At 41.0% G+C, this 10,808-nt stretch overlaps 1 pseudogene; it reads right to left on the reverse strand.

Moving 5' to 3' along the window:
• The window catches only part of LOC103384442 (myosin-7-like), a 17,723-nt pseudogene that overhangs the window by 5,981 nt on the left and 934 nt on the right, over nucleotides 1-10,808 (reverse strand).

A 10,808-nucleotide genomic window follows, 5' to 3' on the forward strand; every position in this document is an offset into this window, starting at 1 on the left:
CAGCGGCTTTAGTCCACAGGCATTCTGTGAAACAGCGGACTTGGAGCGCTGCAGCTGACTGATTAGAATGTCTCGTTCCTCCACGCGCCGACTGTACTCAGCTGAAATGATACCGATCCAAAGTATTATTATTATCTGTATCTGTCATCTAACCATCCATCCATCCATCCGTCTATCCATCTATCTATCTATCTATCCATCCATCCATCCGTCCATCTATCTATCTATCTATGCATCCATCCATCCATCCATCCGTCTATCTATCTATCTGTCTATCTATCTATCTATCTATCTATATATCCATCCATCCATCCGTCCATCTATCTATCTATCTATCTATCCATCCATCCATCCATCCGTCCATCCGTCTATCCATCTATCTATCTATCTATGCATCCATCCATCCATCCGTCCATCCGTCTATCCATCTATCTATCTATCTATGCATCCATCCATTCATTCATCCATCCATCCATCCATCCGTCTATCCATCTATCTATCTATCTATGCATCCATCCATCCATCCATCCATCCGTCTATCCATCTATCTATCTATCTATCTATCTATCCATCCATCCATCCATCCGTCTATCTATCTATATCTATGCATCCTTCCATTCATTCATCCATCCATCCATCCATCCATCCGTCCATCTATCTATCTATCTATCTATCCATCCATCCATCCATCCGTCTATCCATCTATCTATCTATCTATGCATCCATCCATTCATTCATCCATCCATCCATCCATCCATCCATCCATCCATCCATCCATCCATCCATCCATCCATCTATCCATCTTAAATGTACTGGTTTGCGTTAATTCTAGCGTTTGTTAGGCCAATTAGAAATCACTTTTTAATGAACAAAACTTAAAGCACTAAAAAAAAAAAAAAAAAGAAATTAAATAGAATTTGCCAGCTTCAAACAACCCTGCAATCATACTGCCCTGCGCCAAATTGAGAAGGGAAGAACTTCTAATTGTAACAAATGAAGCTAATAGAGTATGAGCATGCATTTTGTACCAGACTCTGTCAGCGCCCGGGCTTTCTGTGCAGAAACTTCACTCAGTTGTCGTTGCAGGTCCTCAGCTTTGTTTCTGGTCTCACTTAGTTGGTCTTCATAAACTCTGCACATCTTCTCCACAGCTCCCTGCACACCGAGATTCAAAAGATTGAATAATTAACAAGTGGCCATTTTACTGACACTTTGCCGTCTACGATCTCGACTGCAATTGGTCATAGGCTTTACTTAAAGTGGAATTCTTTTTCTAACCTTTGCTCTGGTCAGCTGCTCCACGTTGGCAGCCATGTCATCTGCCTCCATCCTAAACTCCGCCTTCTCCTTCTCCAGCTTCTGTTTGGTTCTTTGCAGGTTGTCTATCTGCTCACTGAGCTCAGTCACCATGTCTGAGTGCTTCTTCCTCAGGGTGGCCGCTGTGGCTTCGTGATGAAGACCCGCCTCATCCAGCTCCCGACGCATCTTCAGGAAGTCTTCCTCGCGCTTCCTGTTTGAAAAGGTATTCAACGAGTCTCAGGACGTACTTACATCAACACGTTGTCTCGTTTTTGACTAAAGTAACGGCATCGTTCATGTTGACCTGTTGAGGGCGATCTGAGCTGCAGATGCTCCTCCGGCCTCCTCCAGCTTTTCTCCCAGCTCCTCCAGCTCTCTGGTGATCTCATTCCTCTGGCGCTCGGCCTTGGAACGCCACGCCCGCTCGGCCTCCAGTGCCTCCTCCAGCTCCTCGATGCGTGTCTGTGAGAGCAGAGCCGCGAGCGGGGAGTTTATAAACCACTCATTCTCCCACACTCAGAGAATATCGCTGACAGAGACAAAGAAGCTACAGGTCCGTTGCTGCCTCCTGTGGTCAGTTTGTGCCACTAAAGAACGTTTAACTAACTCTCTGCGACCCACCTGAAGTTCCTTGATCTTCTTCTGCAGGTGAGCCACCACATTCTGTTCATCCTCTAGTCTAGACTGAAGCTGAACCATCTCCAGGTCTTTCCTTGAAGGAGAATTAAAAACATATTTTTTTGTTTGCAGTAGTTATATGTTTTGTAAATTCTTAAGTGCTAGAAAAAGTTTATCCTGTACTTTTTCGTCCTTTCCTCCAGGTCTGTCTTATGGTTCTCCAGGTCCTTCACTGAATCCATGGATAGTTTCAGATCCCCCTCCAGCTTCCTTTTCACTCTCTCCAGCTCAATCCGCACCTTCTTCTCTAGCTCCAAGGAACCTTCCACCTACGAGGGAATCACAGGTCAAAACCATACTCTCGGTTTTACAGAGTTTTAGGCATTGAGTGATAAGGGTTCTGATGTTCTTTGAACGTGATCTGTACCATGTCTTTGATTAGGAAGGGGTAGAAAAAGTACTTGAAGGAATGTAACTAAGTAAAAGTATCTTTACTTTGCTTACATTTTACTCAAGTAAAAGTAAAATTACCATCTAAAAATCTAATCGAGATAAAAATACTTCATCTAAAATTTACTTTGAGTAAAAGTTACTTAGTTACTTTACATTACTTGATGCAAAAAGGAACAAGTCATATATCCAGTCTGCAACGAGTTGTTTTTCTTCAACATTTCTTCAAATACAAGTGGCATAAGTTGAGAATGTTGTGATCCATTTGAACACTGGGGGAAATCCAAACGCACGTCCAAGCAATTTTCTTTCAGTAAACGCATATTCCAAAACCACTTTAAAAAATTACAAACTACTCACAAAAACTACTCAGTTACAGTTACCTGAGTAAATGTAATTTTTTTTCTTTTCACCTCTGTGATTAGGACATTGTAAAATATTTTCTAAGTATTTATTATTATTATTTGGGGGTACATTCAGATGCCATGGCTTGTGCTTACATTGTCCACTTGTTGCTCCAGTCTCACTTTAACTTTAGCCAACATGTTGACCTTGTCCTCCTGAGCCTGGAGGTCATTCAGAGCCTGCTGATGCGCTTCCTGCAGAGCAGCCTTCTCTCTGGTCAGCGATACAATGGATTCATCCAGGACAGACATTTCCCTGGACAGGTTCTTCACCTGCACTCAACAAAGTCAAATACATCAGTGATAAAACTCCTAGAGTTTGTGTTTCACCAAACCGGTGTTTCACCAAACCTTATTCTCCACTCCGTGTCGCTCCTTCTCCACTTTGGCCAGAGTCATTTCCAGATCATCCACATCCTTCTTTAAACTTGTCACCTCTTCCTCCAGCTGACGTTTCGTGGATGTCAGTGTGTTGGTTATGTCCTCCTCGTCCTCCAGACGTTCCTGGGTCTCCTTCAGCTTGGACTCTAGAGAGATTTTGGACTGAATCAGCTGATTGCAGCGCTCTTCAGCATCTGTCAAGTTGTCCTGCTCCTGAAGAAAGACAAAAAGAAACACCAAAAATCAGAAAATGTCCCTATGTTTGACACTTGTGGTCTAGAGTGTTGTTCAGATATTCGATGCATACCGCCTGAAGCTGCAGAGCCAAGTCGTTTTTCTCCAGAACCAGCGCCACCTGCTTCTCCTCAGCCTCCCGTCGTTTCCCCTCAGATCTGAGAAAAAGGCGGCGAAGGCCAATTTTCTCAGTTTAAGTGTGACTGGTAGAAATAATCCCCGCAAAATTAGATAAAGACACAGATACTGAAGACGACTAGAACCCACTTGTCAAACGCCTCCTTTAGTTTCTTAAACTCTTCCTTCAGAGCAGCCAGTTCTTTCTCCACCTGGGCACTTCTAAGCAGTGGGCGGAGCTTATAAAACAACATCATCCAGGGCCAATTCCGCACTATGAAGAAGGCCCTGAGGTTGAACTGGATCACCAACAGGGCGTCTCTGTGAAGAAGCAGAAGATGGACTGGTCAGATATCTGGGAATCACGTCAGCTAGGGATGTGCCGATATTGTCCAGATGATCAATCGCTGATTCCGATATCAACCGATACCAATTTTGCAGGGCAGTGGTGTCCTGGTGGTCAACGATGTTAAGTGCTGCCTGCTAACTAAGATGATGAGTAAAGTTAAACCCCTGAACCAAACTAAGGTGATGAGTAAAGTTAAACCCCTGAACCAGCATACAATCCAAATAGTTTATTAAAATGAGCTGCAATGCTGCCATCTAGTGACTAGGGGCTTGTTTATCGTTCGTAATGTTCTGTTCATGTGTTATGAAGGGGTTAACGGTTGCAGGTATGGGAGCGGGAGTGAGGAGGTTTGATGAAAGCGTGTGTGTGTGTATGAGGAAGAGAGAGTGCAGAGGCATCTGACTGGTCTGTCGCCAGGGCATTGAACTATTTTTAGAGTACGCATCATTTGGCGAAACCCAGGCATTGCGTTATCGGGTTTTCATTATCGGAGGAAAAACCGATAATTATTCTTACAGATATGACATAATTATGCTAATATCGAGCATCCCTAATGTCAGATAAACTTAAACTTTGAGACTTGGAGACTTCTACTGATCATCTGTCTTCTAAAAAAAAACTACAAAATCTCATTCCGACCTTTCCAGCAGCATCTGGTCTCTCTTCATCCTCATCAGTTTTCCTCTGCACATGGCCTGAACATGGGTGAGGATCTCAGATAGACGAGTGTCCCTCATGTCCTCCAACTGACCTAGAAGACCTGCCTTAAAGAATATCTTAGAAAGAAGACACGGTGTTGAAGATCAACAAGTTCACCAAGTTCAGTTTTGTTGGTTTTGAACGTCTGACTCTCACCTTTGTGTGTCCAAACTTGTACTGGTTATGGTCGATATCCAGGGAACCCAGAAGTTTCTCAACGGCCTTTCTGCTGTCCACAAAAGAATCCTCCGGAATAGCAAAAGGATTCAAAATGCGATATCTGGGCGAAAAAGAGAAGAAAAGGATCAGATGAGTGATGAAATACTGAGAAGAAGAAAAGCAAGGATCAGATGAGTGATGAAATACTGACTCAGTTCCGAAAAGATTCTGTATTCACTCACCTCTGTTTGAAATCGGCATACAGAATGCGGTTTGGAAAACCCTTTCTGCAAATCCTGATCCCCTCAAGGACACCGTTACATCTCAGCTGGTGGAGGACCAGGAAGGGGTCAATCACACCTGGACGCCAACCAAGAAGAATCTTTATTGAAATAATTATTGACTAAAAAAAAACACAGTTAATGTTTGGTCTTCAAAAAGAATCGCGCAAAAGTTTTCATTCGTGTTAACGTCACAAAAGTTCAGGACCTGGACTCTTGGACTCGTTAGGGATGATGCAGCGGACAAAGTGGGGCTGTGTGCTGCGGAGGTTGGCCATCAGTTTTTTTAGGTTCTCCTGTCAAGAAACACACCAACAGCCATGATACAGCAGATGCTACAGTATGTGCTACAAGTTCAGTCTCTATAGTTCCTGTAGTCAATCATTATACAGGCTTCAGTCCTGTTCACCTTGTGCAGCTGCGAAACCGTCTGGAAAGATGCAGCTTTTCTTTTCCTGTGTTTGGTCTCGGCCTTGGGGTCCCCGGCTGAGACGGGAACAAAAGCAGAAATATTTTGTTGAAAAATTCGGGTAGGTGGACAAGAAAAATATCTGCCCCCTAGAGGAGGCATGGCAGATGATACAGTAGTCCCTCGCTATTTCACGGTTCATCTTTCGCGGATTCACGACTTTGAAACTGTATATATAATATATACTGTATCCCCGATTTGGATCTGCAAGAGATGTCACAGGAATGGGACGACGACATGGTCCGATCGGTCCAATTTTGCATCAAAATGGACAACGTCATGACTGCATACGAGCTACTCTTCGACTGGAAAAAGAAGAAGCGGAAGCTACCTGCCGTTCGGCAGCCTCGCAAAAAAAGAGCCAGTTCCTGCTACTACTACGGGTACACTTTCGGAAACCGTGGAAGAGGTGCCCCAAGAAATGGCACCACCCTTTGAAGAGACGTAAAATCAATCATCGGCTGCGCAGTAAAAGTCATCATCATCATTTTACTGCTCATAAATATGGTGTCACCACTTTGTGGAAATTCAGTTCTCGCGGCAGGTCTTGGAAGCTAGTTACCGCGATAAACAAGGGACCACTGTAATTGAGACCCACTGCTTTACCCCATCACCTTAGTGAGCAGGCGGTACTTAACTTCCTTAACCACCAGGACACCACTGTCCCACTATATCGGTATCGGCTGATATCGGAAATTAAGTGTTTTGAACAATATTGGCATATCAGATACCTGCAAAGAGTTAATATCGGACATCCCTAGTATTAAGTCTTATTACCGGCTTCAGAGCTGATGTAGTTCTCAAACAGTCCTGCCATCAGTTTGTTGGAGGACTTTTGGAACACAGCCACCACTGTCTCATTTAGAGGATCCTTATTTTTATCCAACCAGCCAATGATGCTGTATGGAACCTGCAAACAAACAAACAAACAAACAAACAAGTTTTTGCTATATAAACAGAAACCACACATTGTTAAAAAAAATACAGTAATAACTAACATTTTTACATGTTTTTGACTGACCCAGAATGGAAAACCAATCGTTTGACACTCTGGGTCAGTTTCGTTTCATATGATGAATAGTTATAATAATTCATTTTAACAAAGAAAACGTTGACACCTACCACTCCAGCATAGTGAACAATCTCAAAGTGAGTCTCATATTTCCGTTTCTTGTCGTGCCGTGGCCTCTGGAAGTTGGGTGACTTCCCCAGATGGTTGTCATAAAGTTTGGTCTTAAGGCTTTGGTCTGTGGCTTTGGGGAACATGCACTCCTCCTCCATGATGGACAGAATTCCCATGGGCTGATCAGAGAACCTTAGGTCAATTAGTGGTTAATCAAATTATTAGGGTAACAACTGCGGAGACACAATCACTGACCTTCTCTATAAGGTCTATGCAGGCCTGCAGGTCCAGACCAAAGTCGATGAAGGTCCATTCAATGCCCTCGGTCTTGTACTCCTCCTGCTCCAGGATGAACATGTGGTGGTTGAAGAACTGCTGCAGCTTCTCGTTTGTAAAGTTGATGCACAGTTGCTCGAAATTATTGAACTGCCGAGAGACATTTTGACTGTTAGTGGATCAATAATAACACATGAGTGAGAAGATGATCTAATCCAGGAGTGCCAAACATACGGGCCGCGGGCCAAATCCGGCCCGGTTGATGAATTTTGAAAACAAAAAAAAGTTCACGTTCAAGAAATGTTTTGTAAAATTATATTTAATTATGATTAAATGGTAAATAGTTTATAAGTAAATAGATATATTCACATATAATTAAGATTTATCTGATATACAGTACTTCTTTGCATAAAAACAAAGGGGAAAACGTAGATAGATCGATCGATAGACGGTAATGAATTAAAACATGGACTTATTGTTGTTTATAGGTAATAATGTTACAATTGTACTGGTCCGGCCCACTTGGCATCTCATTAGGATGTCGGTATGTGGCCCCTGAACCAAAATGAGTTTTGACACCCCCGGTCTAATGTATCTTAACATAGCCATCTACGTAGTTTCACCTCAAAAATCTCAAAGCCTGCAATATCCAGGACTCCAATGAAGTACTGACGAGGCAGAGCAGTATACAGGGACGAGTTGATCCGAGTCACCAACCATCTGAACATCCGGTCGTAAGTGGCTTTAGCCAAAGCTGCTACGGCAAAATTAACCTGCGCACAAACACAATCACAATCACAAAATACTAGTAACATTGTTTTTTACTGTTAATAGCTAAATAAATTAAATACAGTAATACACAGTTTGGTACCTGTTCTACAGTCTGTCCTTTAACGATGAACTCGTTTCCGACTTTGCGAGTCATACGGTCAATCTATGACTAGTTGTTTTGAATCAACAATTCAAATACAAGTGGCAGAAGTTGAGAATTCTATGATCCCATTAGATAGGCGGCTTTATCAGTACCTGAAATAAAAACCCTATCATTAGTTTAGTTCAGAAATAAAAAATGATATTACTTTATACTACTATATTACTATATTACATGTAATAATATTCTCTAATAATTTAGTTTAAATTTCAAACTCAAACGTGATTCGATTATTTCCATTTTTTTTGTCTGTGTCTCACTCTCTGTGCCGTCAGCTTCGGCCTGCTCCTCTCGCTGTTTCTTCTGTTTTTTGTTTTGTGTCTCACTCTCTGTGCCGTCAGCCTCGGCCTGCTCCTCTCGCTGTTTCTTCTTAAACTTCATGTTTCCAAAGTGCATGATGGCGCCAACAATTTTGTAACAGCCGTACTTTTCCTCTGAAGTGAAACCCAGTGTGTCCATGGCGTGCTGCAAAAACACAGAGGCGTGTACATTTAGTTGGAAAAATTACTATTCACTATTGTAGGATTACAGATTAAATAGATGTGAATGTTGCTAATAGGCTAACAAAATAGTAATATATTTTCACACTATTACTACTTAAAAATTACAAATTACTCACAAAAACTACTACTCAATTACAGTAACTTGAGTAAATGTAATTGATTACCTTCCACCTCTGCTACTAAGTTTTTCTCAAGATATACAAACGTTAAAGCAAAAAAAAAAAAAAAGTAAAAAAAAAAAAAAAAAAGAAAAAGGACGAGTCATACGGTCAATCTATGACTAGTTGTTTTGAATCAACAATTCAAATACAAGTGGCAGAAGTTGAGAATTCTATGATGCATTTGAATGCTTGTACTGCAAATTCAAGCCACTAAAGTACACTGACAAAGCACGTTTTACATAACATGATAGAGTTATTGCCTCGTTTACTTATTGTAAACAAAGATCTGACTGAGATATGGCCAAGGATTTCCTTCTCTTTCTGAGTCCTCTGCTCCACAGGAGATCTCCGCTTGGCAATCCCCAACCTCCAGTTTTTGTTCATCACCAGCCGTCGTCCAATGACAGGCTAGGGTCTGTCTCTTAGTCAACGATCTCTGGCTACATTAACATAGTGGGAAATCAGCGCAGGCACATACGCAAGTTTTTTTTTAAAGTTTACACAGATTGTTTTTCCCAGTAACGGGTTCTTTTCGAATGTTTGATTTGTTTTGTTTTGAGTCAAAATGCACTTAAGTAAACTTACTTACTTACTTAAAAATTACAAATTACTCACAAAAACTACTACTCAATTACAGTAACTTGAGTAAATGTAATTGATTACCTTCCACCTCTGCTACTAAGTTTTTCTCAAGATATACAAACGTTAAAGCAAAAAAAAAAAAAAGAAAAAAAAAAAAAAAAAGTCGACAGTTTATTGGCGTGAAATGTTCTTACATCAGTGAGCTTCAGCTCTTCTCCATCGTTGATTCCTTCCACTGTGGTCACCCCCTGGGAGCAGAAGTGATAGTCGTATGGGTTTGTGGTGACAAGCAGTAAATCTGGGAAGAGACAATCAGCAGTCAGAAAAAACAAACAGAGTTCATACAAAGTAAATGATGCGGCACATGCAGACAAAACTGTCAGGTTACGGGTGGTAATAGTGGGTCGAACCACCTTGTAGTTCTGGCTTTTGATTGGAGAGAACCTGGTAGTAGATGTGAAAACCTCTCTCTCCAGACTGCTGGAACACAACTCTGGATTTTTCCAGAAGATCTGGTGGGAAAAAAAGAAAAACAACCCAGTTAAGCAAAGACAAACAAGCATTATATCAATATTAAACATGGACTCACATATGTCGATATCAGCCGAAGCCAATTTTCCTGTTGTTCCGAAGTGAATCCTGATAAACTTTCCCTGTAATACAAAGACAGAATTCCCCCAGAATTTGTCAAAATGCTGCAGAATTTTAAATTTAACTCCTGGCAAGTCTCAAAAAAGTGGATAACAAATCAACAAAGCACAAACAAACAAATCTTGCTCGCTAACAAGCAAAATGCAATCGTCAGTAACGACTCACAAATCGTGAGGAGTTGTCATTGCGAATGGTTTTGGCATTTCCAAAAGCCTCCATGGCAGGATTAGCTTCGATGATCTGATCTTCCAAAGATCCCTTAAAAAAAAACACCAAAATCAGATTATTATTATTATTATTATTATTAAACAATCAAAAGCAGTCATTTGTTGTTATGTCAGAACTCACTCCTTTTTTCACGTGTTCTCCCAGAGCAGCGACGATGGCAAAGTACTGAATCACCCTCTTGGTGTTAACAGTTTTTCCTGCTCCAGATTCTCCACTGACATCAGAGGACACACATTTATATTAATAAATGTTGGCACAACAGGTATTGACACAGTTATGTTTGTCCTTGTGTGCTGCAGACTACTAATAGATAGCTTTAGTTCAGGGGGATTAAACATACGGCCAGTGGGCCAAAACTGACCCGCTTGGGGTTTCAATCTGGCCCACTTGATAAAATGTTATGTTTAGGAAACTTTTTATTAAAATATATTTAATTAAATGTGGCGATTTATCAGATTTATTTGTGCTTCTTTGCATGAAAACAAAGGGAGAAAAACATTTTTATTGTTATTGTTATTTATAGTTTAGTATGAATCTATGTATGGTGCACGTTTCAAAGTAAAATACAACGTTTTTTTTTATGTTACTCACGTGATAAGCATTGACTGATTTTCCCGATCTGTGAAGTAAAGAAAAAAGAAATACAGAAGTGTCATTTAAAAAAAACTCTCTATTTTATGTCAGCTAAACAGTGGAGTTATTTCAAGTAAGGTTTGAGCTCAAAAACAGAAAGAAAAGCTACAGGTAATCTAAAACAATTGAAAAAATTGAAACGAAGAATTTTACGATCCCTGTCTCCCTGCTGACATTCTATAGAGCAACGACCAGCTAATACAGCGTAGAATCAACTCCGAAAGTGGGCTATGGATGGATAGATGGATGGATGGATGGAT

The sequence above is a fragment of the Cynoglossus semilaevis genome, chromosome 10 (assembly GCF_000523025.1).
Source record: "Cynoglossus semilaevis isolate Cse_v1.0 chromosome 10, Cse_v1.0, whole genome shotgun sequence".
NCBI lineage: Eukaryota > Metazoa > Chordata > Actinopteri > Pleuronectiformes > Cynoglossidae > Cynoglossus > Cynoglossus semilaevis.